The 24,262-nt window shown below is 45.8% G+C and overlaps 1 non-coding gene across 1 annotated transcript; it reads left to right on the forward strand.

Moving 5' to 3' along the window:
- Window positions 1-17,359: 17,359 nt before the first annotated feature.
- trnaa-ugc (transfer RNA alanine (anticodon UGC)) lies at window positions 17,360-17,431 on the forward strand. The gene has a single exon. It is a non-coding gene; the product is annotated as a tRNA-Ala (tRNA).
- The last annotated feature ends 6,831 nt before the right edge of the window (window positions 17,432-24,262 follow it).

A 24,262-nucleotide genomic window follows, 5' to 3' on the forward strand; every position in this document is an offset into this window, starting at 1 on the left:
GTGTACCGAGTCAGGGAACCAGTACTGAGTCAGGGTACCAGTACCGAGTCAGTGTACCGAGTCAGGGTACCAGTACTGAGTCAGTGTACTGAGTCAGGGTACCAGTACCAAGTCAGGGTACCAGTACTGAGTCGAGGTACCAGGACTGAGTAATTGCACCGAGTTAGGGTACCAGTACCGAGTCAGGGTACCAGTACTGAGTCAGTGTAGCGAGTCACAGTACCAGTACCGAGTCACAGTACCAGTACCGAGTCAGGGTACCAGTACTGAATCAGGGTACCAGTACTGAGTCAGGTACCGGTACTGAGTCAGGGTACCAGTACTGAGTCAGGGTACCAGTACTGAGTCAGGGAACCAGTACTGAGTCAGGGAACCAGTACTGAGTCAGTGTACCGAGTCAGGGTACCAGTACTGAGTCAGTGTACTGAGTCAGGGTACCAGTACCAAGTCAGGGTACCAGTACTGAGTCGGGGTACCAGTATGAGTCAGGTACCGGTACTGAGTCAGTGTACCGAGTCAGGGTACCAGTACTGAGTCAGGGAACCAGTACTGAGTCAGGGAACCAGTACTGAGTCAGGGTACCAGTACCGAGTCAGTGTACCGAGTCAGGGTACCAGTACTGAGTCAGTGTACTGAGTCAGGGTACCAGTACCAAGTCAGGGTACCAGTACTGAGTCGGGGTACCAGGACTGAGTAATTGCACCGAGTTAGGGTAACAGTACCGAGTCAGGGTACCAGTACTGAGTCAGGATACCAGTACCGAGTCGAGGTACCAGTACTGAGTCGGGTTACCAGTACTGAGTCGTGGTACTAGTACTGAGTCGATGTGCAGGGGTACGAGGCAATTGAGTTAGATATATACATATAGGTAGGGGTAGAGTGACTAGGCAACAGGATAGATAATAAGCTTTGGTTAACTATTTAGCAGTCCTATGGCTTGAGGGTAGAAGCTGTTCAGGGTCCTGTTGGTTCCAGACTTAGTGCATCAGTACTGCTTGCCGTGTTGTAGCTGAGGGGGAAGAGGCGTTCACGACTGTGTTGTTGTGTTTGGACCATGATAGGTCCTTAGTGATGTGGACACCAAGGAACTTGAAGCTCTCGACCCACTCCACTACACCTCTGTCGATGTGAATGGGGGTGTGCTCGGCTCTCCGTTTCATGTAGTCCATGATCAGCTTCTTTGTCTTCAGACATTGAGGGCGACGTAGTTGTCCTGGCACCACACGACCAGGTCACTGACCTCCTCCCTATAGCATGGCTCATCGTCGTCGGTGATCAGGCCTACTACCCTTGTGTCGTCAGCAACTTAATGATGGTGTTAGAGTCGTGCGCGGCCATGCAGTCGTGGGTGAACAGGGAGTACAGGAGGGGACTAAACACGCACCCCTGAGTAGCCCCCGTGTTTAGGGTCAGCGTGGCGAATGTGTTGTTGCCTATCCTCACCACCTGGGAGCAGCCCGTCAGGAAGTCCAGGATCCAGTTGCAGAGGGAGGAGTTCAGTCCCAGGGTCCTTAGGTTAGTGATGAGCTTTGAGGGCACTATGGTGTTGAACGCTGAGCTGTAGTCAAGGAACAACATTCTTGCAGGTGTTCCTTTTATCCAGGTGGGAGAGGGCAGTGTGGAGTGCAATGGAGATTGGGTCATCTGTGGATCTGTTGGGGCGGTATGTGAATTGGAGTGGGTCCAGTGTGTCTGGGATGTGAGATGACCAGCCTTTCAAAGCATTTCATGGCAACAGATGTGAGTGCTACATGGCGATAGTAATTTAGACAGGTTACATTGGCGTTCCTGGGCACAGGGCCTATGGTGGTCTGCTTGAAACATGTACAGTGGGGCAAAAAAGTATTTAGTCAGCCACCAATTGTGCAAGTTCTCCCACTTAAAAAGATGAGAGAGGCCTGTAATTTTCATCATAGGTACACTTCAACTATGACAGACAAAATGAGAAAAGAAAATCCAGAAAATCACATTGTAGGATTTTTAATGAATTTATTTGCAAATTATGGTGGAAAATAAGTATCATGAACACTTACCACGCTGCGCTTTGGTCCGATTATTCCTCATCCGACGACGACACCCGTTACAGCTAATTGATCATTAGAACACCGTTTTGCAATTATGTTAGCACAGCTGAAAACTGATGTTCTGATTAAAGAAGCAAATAAACTGGCCTTCTTTAGACTAGTTGAGTATCTGGAGCATCAGCATTTGAGGGTTCGATTACAGGCTCAAAATGGCCAGAAACAAATAACTTTCTTCTAAAACTCATCATTCTATTCTTGTTCTGAGAAATGAAGGCTATTCCATGCGAGAAATTGCCAAGAAACTGAAGATCTCGTAGAACGCTGTGGACTACTCCCTTCACAGAACAGCGCAAACTGTCTCTAACCAGAATAGAAAGAGGAGTGGGAGGCCCCGGTGCACAACTGAGCAAGAGGACAAGTACATTAGAGTGTCTAGTTTGAGAAACAGATGCCTCACAAGTCCTCAACTGGCAGCTTCATTAAATAGTACCCGCAAAACAACAGTCTCAACGTCAACAGTGAAGAGGCGACTCCGGGATGCTGGCCTTCTAGGCAGACTTGCAAAGAAAAAGCCATATCTCAGACTGGCCAATAAAAAGAAAAGATTAAGATGGGCAAAAGAACACAGACACTGGACAGAGGAAATGTGCCTTGAAGGCCAGCATCCCGGAGTCGCCTCTTCACCGTTGACGTTGAGACTGGTGTTTTGCATACAGTATGTGACTTCAACAGGTGTTCAATGATGTGTGCACTTGTCGGAGTCTTGAACGTCCAGTACAGTTGTACTAATGTACAGACCTACAGCTATGTTTTGTGAAGAACTTAACTGTCTGTTTGTTTAAGCTATGTCTTGTGCTAGTTTTCCTGAATCTACACTTCAATGTGTGTATGCCCTACGTGCTGTGTTCTGCTGCTTGTTGCAACATGGAGCGAAAGTTTGTTGTTATGTCAGGGAGGATGCCGTTCACAGATGACACCTAACACATAACATTACCCTCCATATTGGAAGCAGGCCAAGGTTCCCGAGGGTCTGGAATCCTGTTCACACACACACACACACACTCAAACACACACACACACACACACACAAATACATACACACACATACACAGCCCTCACACAAACATCCACACAACCCCAATGGGTTTGGGCTTGTCAGTGTTGAGATACACTGTCTTATTGGCTTGCTGTGAGCACCAGAGGTCATATTTACCTGACCAAGAAATTAGTACATTGAAGTTTGGACCATCAGGCACCTTTCAGTAAGGGTTTTTGGTTGCTATAGCAAAGGCTTAACAGCAGGTCTACATGTTAGTATTACTCAGTGCCCACAGGATTAGCCAGTATCTCTTACAGAATCTGAGACAAAGGTTTATTGTTAAGCATGGGTGTAATGGTCAGTAGTCAATCTGGTTTATGAGCAGATATTCACATTCTTCTAGATCAGACAGGACAGGTCAGACAGGACTCAATGTCCTCCACAGACTCTGATCTGAATCACTATGATACAAATGTGAGTTAGTGTAGAGAGACATAGGGAGATAGAGAGAGAGATAGAGAGAGAGAGAGAGAGAGAGAGAGAGAGAGAGAGAGAGAGAGAGAGAGAGAGAGAGAGAGAGAGAGAGAGAGAGAGAGAGAGAGAGAGAGAGAGAGAGAGACTAAGCTGCACTTCCTAACCTCCTGCCAAATGTATGACCATATTAGAGACACATATTTCCCTCAGATTACACAGACCCACAAAGAATTTGAAAACAAACCCAATTTTGATCAACTCCCATATCTACTGGGTGAAATACCACAGTGTGCCATCACAGCAGCAAGATTTGTGACCTGCTGCCACTAGAAAAGGGCAACCAGTGAAGAACAAACACCTTTGTAAATACAACCTATATCTGAGTGAGGGACGGAGTGAGAGTGAGAGAGCGAGAGAGAGCGAAAGGGAGATATTGAAATAGAGAGAGAGAGAGTGAGAGAGAGAGCGAGGCAGAGAGAGTGAGAGAGAGAGAGACACTGACTAGTGTGCATACTGACTAGTGTGCATACTGACCAGTGTGCATACTGACCAGTGTACATACTGACTAGTGTACATACTGACCAGTGTGCATACTGAGTAGTGTATATACTGACTAGTGTACATACTGAGTAGTGTACATACTGACTAGTGTACATACTGAGTAGTGTACATACTGACTAGTGTACATACTGACTAGTGTACATACTGACCAGTGTGCATACTGAGTAGTGTACATACTGACTAGTGTACATACTGAGTAGTGTACATACTGACTAGTGTACATACTGAGTAGTGTACATACTGACTAGTGTACATACTGACTAGTGTACATACTGAGTAGTGTACATACTGACTAGTGTGCATACTGTCCTGTGAGTACAGACGTGGGCAGGGGAGACAGTGTGTGTGTGTGTGTTTTGAACACAGACCCAGATCAAAACTAACAGAACAGGTTGTGTCAGTGTCCTGTAGGCTACATGCTCTCCAGTAAGCCTCGCTCTCTCTGACTGTACCACTGAAGGATGACAGGAGAGACCAGCCCCATGGCAATGTGAACTTTAGCGGTCTAAACTGAAGGATGACAGGAGAGACCAGCCCCATGGCAATGTGAACTTTAGCGGTCTAAACTGAAAGATGACAGGAGAGACCAGCCCCATGGCAATGTGAGTTTTAGCGGTCTAAACTGAAAGATGACAGGAGAGACCAGCCCCATGGCAATGTGAACTTTAGCGGTCTAAACTGAAAGATGACAGGAGAGACCAGCCCCATGGCAATGTGAACTTTAGCGGTCTAAACTGAAAGATGACAGGAGAGACCAGCCCCTTGGCAATGTGAACTTTAGCGGTCTAAACTGAAGGATGACAGGAGAGACCAGCCCCATGGCAATGTGAACTTTAGCGGTCTAAACTGAAAGATGACAGGAGAGACCAGCCCCATGGCAATGTGAGTTTTAGCGGTCTAAACTGAAAGATGACAGGAGAGACCAGCCCCATGGCAATGTGAGTTTTAGCGGTCTAAACTGAAAGATGACAGGAGAGACCAGCCCCTTGGCAATGTGAACTTTAGCGGTCTAAACTGAAAGATGACAGGAGAGACCAGCCCCATGGCAATGTGAGTTTTAGCGGTCTAAACTGAAAGATGACAGGAGAGACCAGCCCCTTGGCAATGTGAACTTTAGCGGTCTAAACTGAAAGATGACAGGAGAGACCAGCCCCATGGCAATGTGAGTTTTAGCGGTCTAAACTGAAGGATGACAGGAGAGACCAGCCCCTTGGCAATGTGAACTTTAGCGGTCTAAACTGAAGGATGACAGGAGAGACCAGCCCCATGGCAATGTGAACTTTAGCGGTCTAAACTGAAGGCAAGATGATAAGGCTACAGGCCTGTACAGTTACCAAGTGCTAAGCAACACTCTTTCACAGGTATACAATGGCAGGCAGGCAGGCACGCACGCACGCACACACACACACACACACACACCTCACCTCTCCCTGATACCTGCACTGTGATAACACCATGTACACAAACATGGAGCAGATAGCCTGTCTGTCTGCTATCTTTGACCCTGGTGTTTGTTACAGCTCAGTTACTGTATAAGCCCTATTGATTACCAGCCTGAGACAAAAGCTATTTCAAACATAATCAAATTATTTTATTTCAGTCCCCTTAACTCCTACAGTCCCAGCATGTTTTGGACTTCTAACCCCTTTAAAGCATTGTATATTTGAGCTACAGACTGGGTTGTACCTATAAGAGCACAAGGCGAGACCCAGATGCAGACACGGGAGGCAGATGGTTTGAGTCTTGATATTTATTAAACAATCCAAAAGGGTAGGCAAGAGAATGGTTGTGGACAGGTAAAAGGTCAAAACCAGTTCAGAGTCCAGGAGGTACAGAGTGGCAGGCAGGCTCGAGGTCAGGGCAGGCCTGAATGGTCAGGGAGGCGGGTACAGAGTCCAGAAAACAGGCAAGGGTCAAAAACCGTGAGCACAGGCAAAAGAGAATAGAAGCATGAGTACGGGAAAAATGCTGGTTGACTTGAAAAACATACAAGACGAACTGGCACAGAGAGACAGGAAACACAGGGATATATACACCAGGGATAATAAGTGACACCCGGAGGGGGGGGGAGACAATCACCAGACAGGTGAAACAGATCAGGGTGTGGACAGCACCATTGGATTCGATAGATTTCTTCTGCATCCATTGAAACCTGTGTGATTAGTCTGTGATTATCGGGGGCTGAACTAGAGCGGTGTTTGTGAGACGGGTGGATCCTGAAGGGGTCCAGGGTCAGGTATTTTTACAAAAACCTCTGTAGAGTCCTAAAGGGTTTGAGCTACAAACTATTCAAATCTATCCATGAAAAGCTGAGACTCTCACGGACACGCACACCTTTTGCTCTAAACAAGAGTCGCTAGAAGGTAAGGGGTTCTTCTACATAGATCACAGGAAATCCCAGGACATAGTTTCTATAATACTGTAATAAGCTCACATAATTGCTGTATCAAACTCCAAACAGTTGTCACTGACTAGTTGGAAACTAATTTGAACAAACAGCACAGCCATTACTTAGTTTTTGATCATCAAGAGCAGAGCATGCCGGGGCTCAGGTTGGAGCATCCATGACAGTGTGTTGAACAGCCTCCCAACAGCTATCTTAGAAATAGAACTGTGCCGTGTGCTTCTCCGTGCATGCACTTCATAGCCTATAGGCTATGGATCATGTGATTGAGATGACACCAAATAGGCTATAGGCGCACTTGATATTTCACGCCCAGCGGACAATCAGAGATGAGGGGGGGCATCAGGCACACATCCATATATAGCCTAATAAGCAAATAATTCTAAAACACTGAGAAATATAGAAATGTCATCAATTCCAAATGAAAATGACCCTTCCCTGGACTAGATTTGAAACATACTAAACCCTCCGCTGGACTGAAATGGAAAAAGCATGACCCTCCTTCATTTTCCTCCAGGTACCCATTATATAAAATTAAATCCATCCCTGAATGAAAAGCTGGGTTCTCGGGATTGAAACCCAAAAATACATCTTGTGAAATGTGATTCATAAATGTTCTCACAAAAACCCAGACCAGAGAGTCTTTTGTTGTCAGCTGGACTTCAAAACTCTCATCAAGAACACAGAGAAGTGATAGACTTCCTCACTCGTTCCCTCCTCTTCTTCTGAACTACAATTACTGTTTTTACAGAATACTGACTGGATTCCTACACTTCTCCCAGCAAGCACCTAGGGGCTGGTAGAGGAAGTAGGGGAAAGGTCACTGGGCTGCTGTGTGTGTGTGTTTAGGATATATATGTGTGTGTGTGTGTGTGTGTGTGTGTGTGTGTGTGTGTGTGTGTGTGTGTGTGTGTGTGTGTGTGTGTGTGTGTGTGCGTGCGTGCGTGCGTGCGTGCGTGCGTGCGTGCGTGCGTGTGTGTGTGTGTGTGCGCACTTAGCACAGTTGCTCTTTGCTATCACGCCTGACCCTACCCCAATGACAAAACATTTATTTGTCCTGTTCTAATTACATTCGGAACCTGTTTATAATAGCAATAAGGCACCTCTGGGGTTTGTGTTATGTGGACAATATACCACGGCTAAGGGTTGTATCCAGGTACCTTCGTCGTGGTATATTGGCCATATACCACACCCCCTCGGGCCTTATTGCTTAACTATATCACCCAAGACCTCTTTTCTGTACTCAGCTTTAGGAACAAGAGGGATCACAGAGCTATGTGTGCTTTTGATAAGAGATGGATTCACAGGAAAGAGAAATAGAACAGCTGACAGAGCAAACTCAAAGGCTCAGTGTCCCTCATTGTGTCTGTGGAGGTTTTGCCCACATTTGACCTTTTAAGACATATACGGGCAACTCTGGTCCTAGAGGGCCGCAGTGTTCAGGCGTTTGTTCAAGCCAAGCCCTAACAGGTCAGACAAAGCACCCTTCAGAAGAATATGCCTGAGGAACAGAGGTATTTGCCGTAAGGTAGGGAGGGAGGTAGATAGAAAGATAGATAGATGGATGGAGTGATGGATATATAGATGGATCTCCAGGGTTGCCTATACGGAGGGAAGCACAAACAGGGGAAACCTGATGACATAACACACTCTCATGTGATGGGTGGAGGAGGAGGAGGAGGTAAGGAGAGGAGTCTATGGTACAGGGAGGTGAGGAGGCGGAGTTGGAGGAGGGGTTAAGGACAAGAAAAGGAATTCATAATGTGCAGTTTCATGTTGTAGAATTATGTTTCTCTATACATTTACCAAGTGTTTCTCTATACATTTACCAAGTGTTTATCTATACATTTACCAAGTGTTTATGTTTGCAGCATGTGCGCTGGTGAAATCATTGAATAAATATATCCCATTATTTGATCTGGACCAACAGTCTAATGTATGACCTGCAGTTCACTGAACCTCAGTCTCTCTCAGATTACTTTTAGGACTACCTCTCTTTTCACCCTATTCCATATTTACACTGGAATGTGACAACCCTACCTAGTCTAAGTAACTCCCCCTTGCTAACCCTGCCCCAGTCTCAGCCATCCGAGCCCTTCTCCCCCCTTCGCAATATTGTCAGACCTCTCTACCCCTTTATCCCCTCTCCTCTCAGCCCCTCTCTCTCCCTCTCTACCATGTCTCTCTCCCTCTCTACCATGTCTCTCTCTCCCTCTCCACCATGTCTCTCTCTCCCTCTCCACCATGTCTCTCTCTCCCTCTCCACCATGTCTCACCCTCCCTGTCTACCATGTCTCTCTCTCCCTCTCCACCATCTCTCTCTCTCCCTCTCCACCATGTCTCTCTCTACCTCTCTACCTCTCCACCATGTCTCTCTCTCCCTCTCCACCATGTCTCTCTCTCCCTCTCCACCATGTCTCTCTCTCCCTCTCCACCATGTCTCTCTCTCCCTCTCCACCATGTCTCTCTCCCTCTCCACCATGTCTCTTTCTCCCTCTCTACCATGTCTCACCCTCCCTGTCTACCATGTCTCTCTCTCCCTCTCCACCATGTCTCTCTCTCCCCCTCCACCATGTCTCTCTCTCCCTCTCCACCATGTCTCTCTCTCCACCATGTCTCTCTCTCCCTCTCCACCATGTCTCTCTCCCTCTCCACCATGTCTCTTTCTCCCTCTCTACCATGTCTCACCCTCCCTGTCTACCATGTCTCTCTCCCTCTCCACCATGTCTCTCTCTCCCCCTCCACCATGTCTCTCTCTCCCCCTCCACCATGTCTCTCTCTCCCTCTCCACCATGTCTCTCTCTCCCTCTCTGCCCTGCCTTCTCTCAGACCCCCCCCCTCCTCTCTCCCTTATCTCCCTCTCTACACTCTCCTCAGTGTGAGTGTCCTGGCTCATGATAAGTGTACAGCCACAGCAGAGAGGTCAGGATAACTCTTTCTATCAGTATCACCAGAGACATGCCAGTGGCCATGGCCTGTTTATAGGCCTACTAGAAACAAATTCAGGCCAATGAACGCACAGCACTAACACACAGGCCATGCAGTGGTATTCATTACAGCAATTAATTACAAAACATGCAGAGCAGTTCATAGTTCATGGCTCGTCATAGGGCATAACACAACATGTATAGAGTTGCCATGCCGCCTATGTTTAATTAGAGTTCTCTTTCAGCCTGGCTTATTGGATCAGGAACAACTGGTTTTTAATCATAGTCTGCGGTGTGTGTGTGTATGTGTGTTCTCTCTCTGGGCTGACTTGGTCAATCCCTTGTAAGGCCTACTGTTTCCTGTCCAGTCTACTCAGCTGTGTCCCATGCCTCTGAGGCCCCAATCCTCTGCCTGTTAGGAAGGAAAAGAACCAGGAACCAGGGAACAGTGTAGACAGATGCAGTGCACCCTGTAGCCTGTCCAAAATATATATTTCCTTCCTCGACTGGATAGGTTTCCATCATAATGCTCAGTGTTCATACCTTTGGACTCCAAGGAAGTCACATAACAGTATTCACAGCAGGGCGACAAAGACATGGGCCCCTTTGAACACATGCAGGTACATTTCTCTTTACTAGCCATCGAGAGCATCATGCTTTGTTGATTTCAAAAAAGCTTTTGACGCAATTTGGCATGAGTGTCTGCTATGCAAACTGATGGACAGTGGTGTTGGGGGAAAAACATACCACATTATAAAATCCATGTACACAAACAAAAAGTGTGTGGTTAAAATTGGCAAAAAACACACACATTTCTTTCCACAGGGTCGTGGGGTGAGACAAGGATGCAGCTTAAGCCCCACCCTCTTGAAAATATATATCAGCGAATTGGCGAGGGCACAAGAAGAGTCTGCAGCACCCGGCCTCACTCTACTAGAATCTGAAGTCAAAGGTCTACTGTTTGCTGATGACCTGGTGCTTCTGTCCCCAACCAAGGCCCTGACAGTAAATCTCAGTAAGACACAAATAATGGCGTTCCAAAAAAGGTCCAGTTGCCAGGACCACAAATACAAATTCCATTCTAGACACCGTTGCCCTAGATCACACAAAAAACGATATATACCTTGGGCTAAATTTCAGTGCCACAGGTAACTTCCACAAAGCTGTGAACGATCTGAGAAACAAGGCTGGAAGGGCATTCAATGCCATCAAAAGGAATATAAAATTGAATCAGTTATAGAACCCATTGCCATTTATGGTTGTGAGGTCTGGGGTCTGCTCACCAAACAAGAATTAAAAAAATGGGACAAACACCAAATTGAGACTGCATACAGAATTGTACAAAAAAATATCCTCCGTGTACAACGTAAAACACCAAATAATGCATGCGGAGCAGAATTAGGCCGATACCCGCTAATTATCAAAATCCAGAAAAGAGCCGTTAAATTCTACAACCACCTAAAAGGAAGTGATTCCCAAACCTTCCATAACAAAGCCATCACCTACAGAGAGTTGAACCTGGAGAAGAGTCCCCTCAGCAAGCTGGTCCTGGGGCTCTTTTCACAAACACAAACATACCCCACAGATCCCCAGGACAGCAACACAATTAGAACCAACCAAACCATGAGAAAACAAAAATATAATTTCTTGACACATTGGAAAGAATTAACAAAAGAAACTGAGCAAACTAGAATGCTATTTGTCCCTAAACAGAGAGTACACAGTGGCAGAATACCTGACCACTGTGACTGACCTAAAATGAAGGAAAGCTTTGACTATGTACAGACTCAGTGAGCATAGCCTTGCTATTGAGAAAGACTGCCGTAGGCAGACCTGGCTCTCAAGATAAGACAGGCTATGTGCACACTGCCCACAAAATGAGGTGGAAACTGAGATGCACTTCCTAACCTCCTGCCAAATGTATGACCATATTAGAGACACATATTTCCCTCAGATTATAAAGACCCACAAAGAATTCGAAAACAAACCCAATTTTGATAAACTCCCATATCTACTGGGTGAAATACCAAGATTTGTGTACTGTTGCCACAAGAAAAGGGCACCCAGTGAAGAACAAACAATATTGTAAATACAACCCTTATTTATGTTGATTTATTTTCCATTTTGTTCTTTAACTATTTGCACATCGTTACAACATTGTGGGAACTTTTGTGAGTGTAATGTTTACTGTTCATTTTTATTGTTTATTTCACTTTTGTTTATTATCTATTTGTCACATCCGCCGAATACCACAGGTGTGGACCTTACCGTGAAATGCTTACTTACAAGCCCATAACCAACAATGCAGTTCAAGAAATAGAGTTAAGAAAATATTTACAAAATAAACTGAAGTAAAAAATCGAATAAAAACTTTATAAAATAACAATGATGAGGCTATATACAGGGGGTACCGGTACCGTGTCAATGTGCAGGGGTACAGGTTAGTCGATGTAATTTGTACATGTAGGTAGGGGTAAAGTGACTATGCATAGATAATAAACAGCGAGTAGCAGCAGTGTAAAAACAAAGGGGAGGGACTATTTTGTCCAGGTGGCCATTTGATTAATTGTTCAGCAGTGTTATGGCTTTGGCGTAGAAGCTATTAAGGAGCCTTTTGGACATAGACGTGGTTCTCTGGTAACGCTTGCCATGTGGTAGCAGCGAGAACAGTCTATGACTTGGATGACTGGAGTCTTTGACAATTTTTTGGTCCTTTCTCTGACACCGCCTAGTATATACAGTGGGGAGAACAAGTATTTGATACACTGCCGATTTTGCAGGTTTTCCTACTTACAAAGCATGTAGAGGTCTGTCATTTTTATCATAGGTACACTTCAACTGTGAGAGACGGAATCTAAAACAAAAATCCAGAAAATCACATTGTATGATTTTTAAGTAATTAATTTGCATTTTATTGCATGACATAAGTATTTGATCACCTACCAACCAGTAAGAATTCCGGCTCTCACAGACCTGTTAGTTTTTCTTTAAGAAGCCCTCCTGTTCTCCACTCATTACCTGTATTAACTGCACCTGTTTGAACTCGTTACCTGTATAAAAGACACCTGTCCACACACTCAATCAAACAGACTCCAACCTCTCCACAATGGCCAAGACCAGAGAGCTGTGTAAGGACATCAGGGATAAATTGTAGACCTGTACAAGGCTGGGATGGGCTACAGGACAATAGCCAAGCAGCTTGGTGAGAAGGCAACAACTGTTGGCACAATTATTAGAAAATGGAAGAAGTTCAAGATGACGGTCAATCACCCTCGGTCTGGGGCTCCATGCAAGATCTCACCTCGTGGGGCATCAATGATCATGAGGAATGTGAGGGATCAGCCCAGAACTACACGGCAGGACCTGGTCAATGACCTGAAGAGAGCTGGGACCACAGTCTCAAAGAAAACCATTAGTAACACACTACGCCGTCATGGATTAAAATCCTGCAGCGCACGCAAGGTCCCCCTGCTCAAGCCAGCGCATGTCCAGGCCCGTCTGAAGTTTGCCAATGACCATCTGGATGATCCAGAGGAGGAATGGGAGAAGGTCATGTGGTCTGATGAGACAAAAATAGAGCTTTTTGCTCTAAACTCCACTCGCCGTGTTTGGAGGAATAGAAGGATGAGTACAACCCCAAGAACACCATCCCAACCGTGAAGCATGGAGGTGGAAACATCATTCTTTGGGGATGCTTTTCTGCAAAGGGGACAGGACGACTGCACCGTATTGAGGGGAGGATGGATGGGGCCATGTATCGCGAGATCTTGACCAACAACCTCCTTCCCTCAGTAAGAGCATTGAAGATGGGTCGTGGCTGGGTCTTCCAGCATGACAACGACCCGAAACACACAGCCAGGGCAACTAAGGAGTGGCTCCGTAAGAAGCATCTCAAGGTCCTGGAGTTGCCTAGCCAGTCTCCAGACCTGAACCCAATAGAAAATCTTTGGAGGGAGCCGAAAGTCCGTATTGCCCAGCGACAGCCCCGAAACCTGAAGGATCTGGAGAAGGTCTGTATGGAGGAGTGGGCCAAAATCCCTGCTGCAGTGTGTGCAAACCTGGTCAAGAACTACAGGAAACGTATGATCTCTGTAATTGCAAACTAAGGTTTCTGTACCAAATATTCAGTTCTGCTTTTCTGATGTATCAAATACTTATGTCATGCAATAAAATGCAAATTAATTACTTAAAAATCATACAATGTGATTTTCTGGATTTTTGTTTTAGATTCCTTCTCTCACAGTTGAAGTGTACCTATGATAAAAATTACAGACCTCTACATGCTTTGTAAGTAGGAAAACCTGCAAAATTGTCAGTGTATCAAATACTTGTTCTCCCCACTGTAGGTCCTGGATGGCAGGAAGTTTGGCCCCAGTGATGTACTGGGCCGTACTCACCACTCTCTGTAGCACCTTACGGTCGGATGCCTAGCAGTTATCATAACAGGAGGTGATGCAAACGGTCAGGAAGCTCTCGATGGTGCAGCTGTAGAACTTTTTGAGGATCTGGGGATCCATGACAAATCTTTTCAGTCTCCTGAGGGGGAAAAGGCATTGTCGTGCCCTCTGAATGACTTTCTTGGTGTGTTGGGACCATGATAATTTATTGGTGATGTGGACACCAAGGAACTTTAAACTCTTGACCCGCTCCACTACAGCCCTGTCGATGTGAATGGGGACCTGTTCGGCCCTCCTTTTCCTGTAGTCCACGATCATCTCCTTTGTCTTAATCATGTTGAGGGAGAGTTTGTTGTCCTGGCACCACACGGCCAGGTTTCTGACCTCCTCCCTATAGGCTGTCTCATCGTTGTTAATGATCAGGCCTACCACCGCTGTGTCATCATCAAACTTAATGATGGTGTTGGAGTTGTGCCTGGCCATGTAGTCATGGGTGAACAGGGAGTACAGGAGGTGACTAAGCACGCACTCCTGAGAGGCGGTATATTGGGGCGGAATGCCAATTGGAGTGAGTCTAGCGTTTCCGGGATGGTGGTGTTGATGGGAGCTACCGAATTGAGTGCTACTGGGCGGTAGTCATTTAGGCAGGTTACCTTCAGTTTTTTGGGCACAGGGACTATGGTTGGCTGCTTAAAACATGTAGGTATTACACACTCGGTCAGGGAGAGGTTGAAAATGTTAGCGAAGACACTTGCCAGTTGGTCCATGCCTGCTCTGAGAACATGTCCTGGTAATCTGTCTGGCCCTGCGACCTTGTGAATGTTGACCTGTTTAAAGGTCTCGCTCACATCTGCTACGGAGAGCGTGATCACACAGTCGTCCTGAACAGCTGGTGCTCTCATGCATGCTTCAGTTTTGCTTGCCTCGAAGAAGGCATAAAAGGAATTTAGCCCGTCTGGTAGGCTCGTGTCACTGGGCAACTCGCTGCTGGGTTTCCTTTTGTGGTCCATAATAGTTTGCAAGCCCTGCCACATCCGACGGGTGTCAGAGCCGTTGTAGTAGGATTCAATCTTAGTCCTGTATTGATGCTTTGCCTGTTTGATGGTTTGGCTGAGGGCATAACGGGATTTCTTATAAGCATCCGGATTAGTCTCCCGCTCCTTGAAAGCGGCAGCTACAGCCTTTGGCTCGGTGTGGATGTTGCCTGTAATCCATGGCATCTGGTTGGGATTTGTACGTACGGTCACTGTGGGGATGACGTTGTCAATGCACTTATTGATGAAGCCGGTTACTGATGTGGTGTACTCCTCAATGCCATTGGATGAATCCCTGAACATATTCCAGTCTGTGCTAACAAACCAGTCCTGTAGCTTAGCATCCGCGTCATCTGACCACTTCCGTATTGAGCGAGTCACTGGTACTTCCTGCTTTAGTTTTTGCTTGTAAGCAGGAATTTGCTATTTAGATTAGATTTGCTAAATGGAGGGCGAGGGAGAGCTTTGTATGTGTCTCTGTGTGTGGAGTAAAGGTGATCTAGAGGTTTTCCCCCTCTGGTTGCACATGCTGGTAGATGCTGGTAGAAATGAGGTAAAACGGATTTAAGTTTGCCTGCATTAAAGTCTCCGGCCACTAGGAGTGCCGCTTCTGGATGAGCATTTTCTTGTTTGCTTATGGCCTTATACATCTCGTTGAGTGCGGTCTTAGTGCCAGCATTGGTTTGTTGTGATAAATAGACAGCTCCAAAAAATGTAGATGAAAATTCTCTTGATAGATGGTGTGGTCTACAGCTTATCATGAGATAGTCTATCTCAGGCGAGCAATCCCTCAACTCTCTAGAGACCGCAGGAGCGGCAGAGATACTCTTAATGATCGGCTATGAAAAGCCAACTGACATTTACTCCTGAGGTGCTGACTTGCTGCACCCTCGACAACTACTGTGATTATTATTATTTGACCATGCTGGTCATTTATGAACATTTGAACATCTTGGCTATGTTCTGTTATAATCTCCACCCGGCACAGCCAGAAGAGGACTGGCCACCCCTCATAGCCTGGTTCCTCTCTAGGTTTCTTCCTAGCCAACCCAGCCAACTGTATATTATATGTGTCGTCGTTCAGCCACGACTTGTGAAACATAAGATATTACGGTTTTTAATGTCCCGTTGGTAGGATAGTCTCGAACGGAGCTCATCCAGTTTATTCTACTCATTAAAGAAAAGATCTTCGTCCAGTTCGATGTGAATAATCGCTGTTCTGATGTCCAGAAGCTCTTTTCGAGACGGTAGCACCAACATTATGTACAAAATAAGTTACAAATAATGCGAAAAACACACAAAACAGCCCAGTTGATAAGGAGCCGTAAAACGGCAGCCATCCCCTCCGGCGCCAATCCATATATTTCCCATGCCAATAAAACCCCCTTAAATTGAAATTGAAATTGAATTGAGAGAGAGAAAGAGAGAGAGAGATATGGGGCTAGAGAGTCAACCTCCTCCTCTCTTTCCCTTCCCCCTTTTCCACTCCTCCTCTCCTTTAGCTCTACTAAAATCCTCACTCCATGCGTCCGATTCTGTGGGTCTGTCCCTACATGGCTAACACAAGTAGGGCTGCAGGTGGGTGTACTTGGCAGGGCTCTGGGTGGAGAGTGTGGCTGGGGAACAAACTGTGCTCGCTGGGGATCAGCGGGAAGAGGCCATGGTCCTTTCCAAGGCCCTCTGGAGGATATTAGGAAACAGGGCTATTTTAATCTCCCACTGGATTAGAATATCATGGCTGATGAGAAAATGTTGGTCTCCACCCGATTATGCATGCATGCACGCACGGAGACACACGCACGCATGCATGCATATACACACACACACACACACACACTCACTCACTCACTCTTTCTCCAATTTAGTCTCTCTCTCTCTCTCTCTCGCTCTCTCTCTCACTCTCTCTCTCACTCTTTCCAACCAGGGTCTGTATTTGCGCTGTGGGAAGATCGGCTGTTTCCCCAATCCCATTACAGTGAACCAAAATACAGCCTTCAGCTAAAAATAGCCTGGATTATATCAAAAAGAAATGTGTATCTATAAATAATCTGTATGTTTGTTTTTCATCTATTGTGCATTTTTTAATGAAGAGAACAGAAGAAAACATGAATGGAAGAAAGGAATGTACTTTGTGGTATATGTCTCCTCCAAAATAAAATTCATGACAAAAAAAATATCCCAAAAATATCCAAAGCCAATTACCACACACACACACACACACACACACACACACACACACACACACACACACACACACACACACACACACACACACACACACACACACACACACACACACACACACACACACACACACACACACCTACCTAATGAACACAAGGTCAAGGGTTAAGACTGTGCACCTCAAATCATATTGCATAACAGTCAAACAGAAATATCCTGGCTGCCTATTGGCTCCTCTTTCACAGGACCAATAAGGACTGACACCTGCCTGCAGGGAAAGCACATAAAGCCTGTTGCATAAGTACTTGTATGGGAGGGGATGTAGCTCAGTGGTAGAGCGCATGCTTTGCATGTATGAGGCCCCGGGTTCAATCCCCGGCATCTCCAGGATATATTTTGTCTAAATGAAAGGAGAAGACAATCTCTGCAGCCAAATCTTCAAATTGACTGTGACTTGAGGAATTGGATAAAGATTTTAAAAAGAAATGTGAACAGTAACAGGGGTATTACTTTTGCCTACTCATTTTATACATTACATCATCAAACAGTGTCTTTATTCAGCAAGATGAAAACATCCTCATATATAAATAAATAAATAATGATTGGCTCTTATTTTCAACTTTGAGTTGGGGATGCCGTTTAGTCATATTGTAGGCTACAGGTCAGTGCAGTCCTTGTTTGGTGACCAAACCGTTTACAACTGAATGCTCTCTGTCCCCCCTCTGGAACCATCAGATAAACCAAACAATCCACCAACCTCTGGCTCTGCTGCCACAACAACCTAGCAAGGACACGACAACCCAACAAGGACACAACAACCCACCAACCTCTGGCTCTGCTGCCACAACAACCTAGCAAGGACACAATTACCCAACAAGGACATAATAACCCAACAAGGACACAATAACCCAACAAGGACACAATAACCCAACAAGGACACGACAACCCAACAAGGACACGACAACCCAACAAGGACACGACAACCCAACAAGGACACGACAACCCAACAAGGACACGACAACCCAACAAGGACACAACAACCACAACAACCAAACAAGGACACAACAACCACAACAACCCAACAAGGACACAATTACCCAACAAAGACCCGACAACCCAACAAAGACACGACAACCCAACAAGGACACGACAACCCAACAAAGACCCGACAACCCAACAAAGACACGACAACCCAACAAGGACACGACAACCCAACAAAGACACGACAACCCAACAAAGACACGACAACCCAACAAGGACACAATTACCCAACAAGGACACAACAACCACGACAACCCAACAAGGACACGACAACCCAACAAGGACACGACAACCCAACAAAGACACGACAACCCAACAAGGACACGACAACCCAACAAGGACACAACAACCCATCAAGGACACGACAACCCAACAAGGACACAATTACCCAACAAGGACACAACAACCACGACAACCCAACAAGGACACGACAACCCAACAAGGACACGACAACCCAACAAGGACACAACAACCCAACAAGGACACGACAACCCAACAACCACAACAACCCAACAAGGACACGACAACCCAACAAAGACACAACAACCCAACAAGGACATAATAACCCAACAAGGACACAATAACCCAAAAAGGACACGACAACCCAACAAGGACACGACAACCCAACAAGGACACGACAACCCAACAAAGACACAACAACCCAACAAGGACATAATAACCCAACAAGGACACAATAACCCAACAAGGACACAATAACCCAACAAGGACACAACAACCACAACAAAGACACGACAACCCAACAAGGACACGACAACCCAACAAGGACACGACAACCACAACAAAGACACGACAACCCAACAAGGACACAATAACCCAACAAGGACACAACAACCACAACAAAGACACGACAACCCAACAAGGACACAATAACCCAACAAGGACACGACAACCCAACAAAGACACGACAACCCAACAAGGACACGACAACCCAACAAGGACACGACAACCCAACAAGGACACGACAACCCAACAAGGACACAATTACCCAACAAAGACACAACAACCCAACAAAGACACAACAACCCAACAAGGACATAATAACCCAACAAGGACACGACAACCCAACAAGGACACGACAACCCAACAAGGACACGACAACCCAACAAGGACACGACAACCCAACAAGGACACAATTACCCAACAAGGACACAATAACCCAACAAGGACACGACAACCCAACAAAGACACGACAACCCAACAAGGACACAATAACCCAACAAAGACACAACAACCCAACAAGGACATAATAACCCAACAAGGACACGACAACCCAACAAGGACACGACAACCCAACAAGGACACAATTACCCAACAAGGACACGACAACCCAACAAGGACACGACAACCCAACAAGGACACAATTACCCAACAAGGACACGACAACCCAACAAGGACACGACAACCCAACAAGGACACGACAACCCAACAAGGACACAATTACCCAACAAGGACACAATAACCCAACAAGGACACGACAACCCAACAAAGACACGACAACCCAACAAGGACACAACAACCCAACAAGGACACAATTACCCAACAAGGACACGACAACCCAACAAGGACATAATAACCCAACAAGGACACGACAACCCAACAAGGACATAATAACCCAACAAGGACACGACAACCCAACAAGGACACGACAACCCAACAAGGACACGACAACCCAACAAGGACACAATTACCCAACAAGGACACAATAACCCAACAAGGACACGACAACCCAACAAAGACACGACAACCCAACAAGGACACAACAACCCAACAAAGACACGACAACCCAACAAGGACACAACAACCCAACAAAGACACGACAACCCAACAACCACAACAACCCAACAAGGACACGACAACCCAACAAAGACACGACAACCCAACAAGGACACAACAACCCAACAAAGACACGACAACCCAACAACCACAACAACCCAACAAGGACACGACAACCCAACAAGGACACAATTACCCAACAAGGACACAATAACCCAACAAGGACACGACAACCCAACAAAGACACGACAACCCAACAAGGACACAACAACCCAACAAGGACACAATAACCCAACAAAGACACGACAACCACAACAACCCAACAAAGACACGACAACCACAACAACCCAACAAAGACACGACAACCCAACAAGGACACAACAACCCAACAAGGACACAACAACCACAACAACCCAACAAGGACACAACAACCACAACAACCCAACAAAGACACGACAACCCAACAAGGACACAACAACCACAACAACCACAACAACCCAACAAGGACACGACAACCCAACAAGGACACAACAACCACAACAACCACAACAACCCAACAAGGACACGACAACCACAACAACCCAACAAGGACACGACAACCCAACAAGGACACGACAACCACAACAACCCAACAAGGACACGACAACCACAACAACCCAACAAGGACACAACAACCCAACAAGGACACAACAACCCAACAAGGACACGACAACCCAACAAGGACACGACAACCCAACAAGGACACGACAACCCAACAAGGACACAACAACCCAACAAGGACACAACAACCCAACAAGGACACAACAACCACAACAAGGACACGACAACCACAACAACCCAACAAGGACACAACAACCACAACAACCCAACATGGATACAACAACCCAACAAGGACACGACAACCCAACAAGGACACAACAACCCAACAAGGACACAACAACCCAACAAGGACACAACAACCACAACAAGGACACGACAACCACAACAACCCAACAAGGACACAACAACCCAACAAAGACACAACAACCCAACAAGGACATAATAACCCAACAAGGACACGACAACCCAACAAGGACACGACAACCCAACAAGGACACGACAACCCAACAAGGACACGACAACCCAACAAGGACACAATTACCCAACAAGGACACAATAACCCAACAAGGACACGACAACCCAACAAAGACACGACAACCCAACAAGGACACAATAACCCAACAAAGACACAACAACCCAACAAGGACATAATAACCCAACAAGGACACGACAACCCAACAAGGACACGACAACCCAACAAGGACACAATTACCCAACAAGGACACGACAACCCAACAAGGACACGACAACCCAACAAGGACACAATTACCCAACAAGGACACGACAACCCAACAAGGACACGACAACCCAACAAGGACACGACAACCCAACAAGGACACAATTACCCAACAAGGACACAATAACCCAACAAGGACACGACAACCCAACAAAGACACGACAACCCAACAAGGACACAACAACCCAACAAGGACACAATTACCCAACAAGGACACGACAACCCAACAAGGACATAATAACCCAACAAGGACACGACAACCCAACAAGGACATAATAACCCAACAAGGACACGACAACCCAACAAGGACACGACAACCCAACAAGGACACGACAACCCAACAAGGACACAATTACCCAACAAGGACACAATAACCCAACAAGGACACGACAACCCAACAAAGACACGACAACCCAACAAGGACACAACAACCCAACAAAGACACGACAACCCAACAAGGACACAACAACCCAACAAAGACACGACAACCCAACAACCACAACAACCCAACAAGGACACGACAACCCAACAAAGACACGACAACCCAACAAGGACACAACAACCCAACAAAGACACGACAACCCAACAACCACAACAACCCAACAAGGACACGACAACCCAACAAGGACACAATTACCCAACAAGGACACAATAACCCAACAAGGACACGACAACCCAACAAAGACACGACAACCCAACAAGGACACAACAACCCAACAAGGACACAATAACCCAACAAAGACACGACAACCACAACAACCCAACAAAGACACGACAACCACAACAACCCAACAAAGACACGACAACCCAACAAGGACACAACAACCCAACAAGGACACAACAACCACAACAACCCAACAAGGACACAACAACCACAACAACCCAACAAAGACACGACAACCCAACAAGGACACAACAACCACAACAACCACAACAACCCAACAAGGACACGACAACCCAACAAGGACACAACAACCACAACAACCACAACAACCCAACAAGGACACGACAACCACAACAACCCAACAAGGACACGACAACCCAACAAGGACACGACAACCACAACAACCCAACAAGGACACGACAACCACAACAACCCAACAAGGACACAACAACCCAACAAGGACACAACAACCCAACAAGGACACGACAACCCAACAAGGACACGACAACCCAACAAGGACACGACAACCCAACAAGGACACAACAACCCAACAAGGACACAACAACCCAACAAGGACACAACAACCACAACAAGGACACGACAACCACAACAACCCAACAAGGACACAACAACCACAACAACCCAACATGGATACAACAACCCAACAAGGACACGACAACCCAACAAGGACACAACAACCCAACAAGGACACAACAACCCAACAAGGACACAACAACCACAACAAGGACACGACAACCACAACAACCCAACAAGGACACGACAACCACAACAACCCAACAAGGACACGACAACCACAACAACCCAACAAGGACACAACAACCACAACAACCCAACATGGATACAACAACCCAACAAGAAGAAGAGACGTAAACAAGCAAAACATATGTGAAAAGGACACCATGTTCTTTTGGGCTCTGGGTAGAATTTACCCAGATTTAGGATCAGCTTACCCTCTCCAAATCCCAAGTTTAACTGTTAGAAAGATGAAAGCTCAACTGACCGTAGATCAGTGTCCTAGGTTTAGTGTGGACAGTTGTACAGGACATCCTATCCTCCATGGAACTGGAGTATGCTGGGGGATCATCGTACTGTCCTTCCTGTGACTGACTGACCCACTTAGCCAAGTACATTTGGTCACTTAAAGCTTTCGACCAGGTCGTAGCTTTCAACATGAAGCCTCAACCGGGCCGCAATCTGCTATGTTACAAAGGTAATACTCACATTCAGAATGTGTAATGATTGTGGGGAATCGATAAAGACAGTATTGTAGCACCCAAAAGGGAGTTATCTTGTCAACATAGAGACACTTCCCAGCAGTTTAGGGTTAAAGCTGTAGAGACATTATAATAACATTCTTGTTTGTTTTCCTTTTTTCTTTATTTAACTAGGTAAGTCAGTTAAGAACAAATTCTTATTTTCAATGACAGCCTAAGAACAGTGGGTTAACTGCCTTGTTCAGGAGCAGAACAACAGATTTTTACCTTGTCAGCTCAGGGATTCAATCTTGCAACCTTTCAGTTACTAGTCCAACGCTCTAACCACTAGGCTACCCTGCCGCTACCCAGGGTTATAGATGTAGGTAGATTGTAATGCCATTCTAGAATATAGACGATTGATGTGAGCATATGATTCTCTCTATCCTCTGACAATGAACACCAGAGACATTACAGAAAATTATGGAGAGGTAAATGAGTATCTATTCTATTTTTACTGTGAATTCAGAGAGAGAGAGAGAGAGAGAGAGAGAGAGAGAGAGAGAGAGAGAGAGAGAGAGAGAGAGAGAGAGAAAGGGGCTTTACTCTTGTCTCCGTGTGCGGTTAATTGACCATTGTGGGAATGGGTGATTCAACAGTCTGATTCAACAGTCTGATTCAACAGTCTGATCCACCAGTTAGATTCAACAGTTCGATTCAACAGAAAGAGCGAGGGGGCGTAGGAGGGGACCATTGACTATAAGTTGTCTTATATCTCTCAGATATGGGACAGACACTTCCAAACCTTATTCCTTACGATTTATTTTGAACTGTCTGTTTTGCCATGTACACGTGCTATTCAATGCATTACTATGGGCTATGGTAGTAAAGGCTAAATTAAATGTTTCATCAAATAACTATCCATTTACAATGCAAAGTTATGCCTGCTAGATGCGTTTATTAGACAGGATAAAGGCAATACAAACATCATGTAGCCTACTAGCAGCTTCAAACATAATGTCCGACACAAACATGAAGACGTACAGTGCCTTTACAAAGTATTCATACGGTCACATTGCCTTTTTCCACATTTTGTTGTGTTACAATTATCTGTAAGGTCCCTCAGTCATAAATTAGATATTTCTGTATTAAATGTTCTATAATTTGCA

Source organism: Salvelinus alpinus, chromosome 17, assembly GCF_045679555.1.
Source record: "Salvelinus alpinus chromosome 17, SLU_Salpinus.1, whole genome shotgun sequence".
NCBI lineage: Eukaryota > Metazoa > Chordata > Actinopteri > Salmoniformes > Salmonidae > Salvelinus > Salvelinus alpinus.